The 5000-nt window shown below is 54.8% G+C and overlaps 1 non-coding gene across 1 annotated transcript in view; it reads left to right on the top strand.

Moving 5' to 3' along the window:
• The first annotated feature begins 3368 nt into the window (after positions 1–3368).
• Positions 3369–5000, top strand: part of LOC126222403 (small subunit ribosomal RNA) — a 1909-nt gene continuing 277 nt past the window's right edge. The window contains exon 1 of the ribosomal RNA XR_007543313.1: positions 3369–5000. This exon is cut by the window's right edge and continues 277 nt beyond it. This is a non-coding gene — a ribosomal RNA (small subunit ribosomal RNA).

Raw genomic sequence — 5000 nt, forward strand, 5'->3', positions numbered from 1 at the left:
GTGTAGCTAGCTAGTGCAGTCGCACCGCTACTACTGTACAGAGATAGAACAGGCATTGACTATACATACATTAAGCTTATACGCGGCGGTGCTTAGTAATACGCGCAGTCATCGGAATATAGATAACACATACAACTGTCCCTATACATGCTGAACGTCTGTGCACACAATGTCAACCACACGTCACCCACACACTCCATCACCCACTAGTCTATGCCTGTAACAGACGCAGACACAACATCTAAGTACCAGCATGGAACAACATCCAGTGCATCCTCTCGGCCACAGTACACCATCCACACTATGATAACCAGACCGGGACGTCGAACCAGAAAACTGAATATCCCACTCTTCCTACAACCACCATTGCTCAGATACGCCACCAACACCCACACATGTCCTACACAGGGGTGCACCCAACAGCACCACACTGCCGCATCTCACAGCACATAAACAATGGCAGGAATGAAAGACACAGGTGTGCCACTCCTTTGCCACAAACACAGAACGGGCGCGCCACCTGCCATGAGCCACAAGTGCAACTGACGTGACATATCTGATAGTGCCTCAGGCGCCCACTTACTACCATCACTATCAACGAACCTCGCCACCCCACCCCCCCCCCCACACACACCATCCCTTAACCCAACTTCTGCCTTAACCTAACCCAACTTCTGCCTTAACCTAACCCAACTTCTGCCTTAACCTAACCCAACTTCTGCCTTAACCTAACCCAACTTCTGCCTTAACCTAACCCAACTTCTGCCTTAACCTAACCCAACTTCTGCCTTAACCTAACCCAACTTCTGCCTTAACCTAACCCAACTTCTGCCTTAACCTAACCCAAGTTGCGCCTTAACCTAACCCAAGTTGCGCCTTAACCTAACCCAAGTTGCGCCTTAACCTAACCCAAGTTGCGCCTTAACCTAACCCAAGTTGCGCCTTAACCTAACCCAAGTTGCGCCTTAACCTAACCCAAGTTGCGCCTTAACCTAACCCAAGTTGCGCCTTAACCTAACCCAAGTTGCGCCTTAACCTAACCCAACTTCTGCCTTAACCTAACCCAACTTCTGCCTTAACCTAACCCAACTTCTGCCTTAACCTAACCCAACTTCTGCCTTAACCTAACCCAAGTTGCGCCTTAACCTAACCCAAGTTGCGCCTTAACCTAACCCAAGTTGCGCCTTAACCTAACCCAAGTTGCGCCTTAACCTAACCCAAGTTGCGCCTTAACCTAACCCAAGTTGCGCCTTAACCTAACCCAAGTTGCGCCTTAACCTAACCCAAGTTGCGCCTTAACCTAACCCAAGTTGCGCCTTAACCTAACCCAAGTTGCGCCCTAACCTAACCCACGTTGCGCCCTAACCTAACCCACGTTGCGCCTTAACCTAACCCACGTTGCGCCCTAACCTAACCCACGTTGCGCCCTAACCTAACCTACGTTGCGCCCTAACCTAACCTACGTTGCGCCCTAACCTAACCTACGTTGCGCCCTAACCTAACCTACGTTGCGCCCTAACCTAACCTACGTTGCGCCCTAACCTAACCTACGTTGCGCCCTAACCTAACCTACGTTGGGCCCTAACCTAACCCACGTTGCGCCCTAACCTAACCCACGTTGCGCCCTAACCTAACCCACGTTGCGCCCAAACCTAACCCACGTTGCGCCCTAACCTAACCCACGTTGCGCCCTAACCTAACCTACGTTGCGCCCTAACCTAACCTACGTTGCGCCCTAACCTAACCTACGTTGCGCCCTAACCTAACCTACGTTGCGCCCTAACCTAACCTACGTTGCGCCCTAACCTAACCTACGTTGCGCCCTAACCTAACCTACGTTGGGCCCTAACCTAACCCACGTTGCGCCCTAACCTAACCCACGTTGCGCCCTAACCTAACCCACGTTGCGCCCAAACCTAACCCACGTTGCGCCCTAACCTAACCCACGTTGCGCCTTAACCTGCCCTGTAATTGTTAGTTATATGAATCTAGGAATTCGTGTAGCGTTGCCTAATTGCAACCATCTCAACATAGTTCACTTCGCGCACACTGTGGTGTTCTGCGTATTGATTCATTTTACGGTGCGTACCCTCACATCTTGCGAGTGTTGCTTACTTTCCACATGGTCCCGCTATCCACTGTATTGTGTACTGCAATAGGACGTATATCGCCCCCGCCCCCCCCCCCCCCTCCCCTCCTGTCACCTCTAGCTCGTCGGTCAGGAGTTCGCGTGTTGAATGCGCTTCGCAGCTGTGCAATGGCATTCGCATACGTACGCTGGCCACCTTCCACGTGTTCTTTCGTGCACACGTCGCAGCGTGTATGTATGCTGATGGAGTGCGTCGTGACACACAACATCCAGGCATGCAAGACTCGTAGAAGTCGCAAATGTAGATGGATGTCTACGTTTGCTGCCCAAGTTACGCAAATGAACTGGAAATCCGTTGTTGCGCGGTTGTTCGCGCTGGAGGTGAATCGTTGATATCGACGATCGGTACAGGTATTAACCGGTTGCTTCAGCGACACCCGTCATACCCACGAACGTGAGTGGGCATGTGGGTATGAAGCGATACGCGGCGGTGGCTGGGTGGGACCGTCCCCGGCCGGTGAGGGGGGGGCGCCCGGCGTGCTGGCCGCGCGCTGCGTGGGCGCACGCGCGGCAGCCGGCTGGTGGGGGCGCCCAGTGGCAGGCGCGCCGGCTGACGGAGGCGGCAGGCGGCGCATCTGCGTGCCGGCGCACCCAGCGCGCGGCGCCGTGCGGCCAAAGTGGGTCCTCCCGGGCCCGGTGCGAAGCGCGGTGGACATCTGCAGTGTGCTGGTCCGATTGAGGACTGTGTGCGTTGAGGATGCGCCGCCGCCCGGCACTCGGCGCCGCGACGCCGTCTGCTGCTCGGTCGCCCCCGCGGTTCTCGCAGGTGGTTTGTATCGCAGCTGTGCGGATGTGTTGGCGCGTGCGCTGTGCTGGGAGAGTTCGCTTTGGCACCCAAGTGGGGCTCTGCCCCTCTGTGGCGCTGGCGTTGGAGCTGCCCGGTCACTGTTTGTGGCCGCGTGTTGTCTCCCGCCGGCAACACCACGACAGCACGCTCCCGGGCCTCTGTCGGCAACGGCAAGCTCAGTTGGGAGCACGGGTGGTCGCACTGAAAGCGTCTACTCGCCTATCTCCGGGCGATTGCGCCTCTCTCGAACCCGACCAAGTACTTAGGACGGCGCTGCGCGCCGCCGGGACCTGAGAGGGTTTCGAGGTGTATCGTGCAGGGGAGCCCAGCCTCCTCCTGTTTGCAGAATAATTGAGCGGACGCTTGCGTGTTCGCGCGGGCCCCCGGGACACACTCCCGGGCGGCCGGCTGCTCAGCTCTAGTTGACGCAGCTCCCTGGTTGATCCTGCCAGTAGTCATATGCTTGTCTCAAAGATTAAGCCATGCATGTCTCAGTACAAGCCGCATTAAGGTGAAACCGCGAATGGCTCATTAAATCAGTTATGGTTCCTTAGATCGTACCCACGTTACTTGGATAACTGTGGTAATTCTAGAGCTAATACATGCAAACAGAGTCCCGACCAGAGATGGAAGGGACGCTTTTATTAGATCAAAACCAATCGGTCGGCTCGTCCGGTCCGTTTGCCTTGGTGACTCTGAATAACTTTGGGCTGATCGCACGGTCTTCGTACCGGCGACGCATCTTTCAAATGTCTGCCTTATCAACTGTCGATGGTAGGTTCTGCGCCTACCATGGTTGTAACGGGTAACGGGGAATCAGGGTTCGATTCCGGAGAGGGAGCCTGAGAAACGGCTACCACATCCAAGGAAGGCAGCAGGCGCGCAAATTACCCACTCCCGGCACGGGGAGGTAGTGACGAAAAATAACGATACGGGACTCATCCGAGGCCCCGTAATCGGAATGAGTACACTTTAAATCCTTTAACGAGTATCTATTGGAGGGCAAGTCTGGTGCCAGCAGCCGCGGTAATTCCAGCTCCAATAGCGTATATTAAAGTTGTTGCGGTTAAAAAGCTCGTAGTTGGATTTGTGTCCCACGCTGTTGGTTCACCGCCCGTCGGTGTTTAACTGGCATGTATCGTGGGACGTCCTGCCGGTGGGGCGAGCCGAAGGCGTGCGACCGCCTCGTGCGTGCTCGTGCGTCCCGAGGCGGACCCCGTTGAAATCCTACCAGGGTGCTCTTTATTGAGTGTCTCGGTGGGCCGGCACGTTTACTTTGAACAAATTAGAGTGCTTAAAGCAGGCAAGCCCGCCTGAATACTGTGTGCATGGAATAATGGAATAGGACCTCGGTTCTATTTTGTTGGTTTTCGGAACCCGAGGTAATGATTAATAGGGACAGGCGGGGGCATTCGTATTGCGACGTTAGAGGTGAAATTCTTGGATCGTCGCAAGACGAACAGAAGCGAAAGCATTTGCCAAGTATGTTTTCATTAATCAAGAACGAAAGTTAGAGGTTCGAAGGCGATCAGATACCGCCCTAGTTCTAACCATAAACGATGCCAGCCAGCGATCCGCCGCAGTTCCTCCGATGACTCGGCGGGCAGCCTCCGGGAAACCAAAGCTTTTGGGTTCCGGGGGAAGTATGGTTGCAAAGCTGAAACTTAAAGGAATTGACGGAAGGGCACCACCAGGAGTGGAGCCTGCGGCTTAATTTGACTCAACACGGGAAACCTCACCAGGCCCGGACACCGGAAGGATTGACAGATTGATAGCTCTTTCTTGATTCGGTGGGTGGTGGTGCATGGCCGTTCTTAGTTGGTGGAGCGATTTGTCTGGTTAATTCCGATAACGAACGAGACTCTAGCCTGCTAACTAGTCGCGTGACATCCTTCGTGCTGTCAGCGATTACTTTTCTTCTTAGAGGGACAGGCGGCTTCTAGCCGCACGAGATTGAGCAATAACAGGTCTGTGATGCCCTTAGATGTTCTGGGCCGCACGCGCGCTACACTGAAGGAATCAGCGTGTCTTCCTAGGCCGAAAGGTCGGGGTAACCCGCTGAAC

Source organism: Schistocerca nitens, unplaced genomic scaffold, assembly GCF_023898315.1.
Source record: "Schistocerca nitens isolate TAMUIC-IGC-003100 unplaced genomic scaffold, iqSchNite1.1 HiC_scaffold_229, whole genome shotgun sequence".
Classification (NCBI taxonomy): Eukaryota; Metazoa; Arthropoda; class Insecta; order Orthoptera; family Acrididae; genus Schistocerca; species Schistocerca nitens.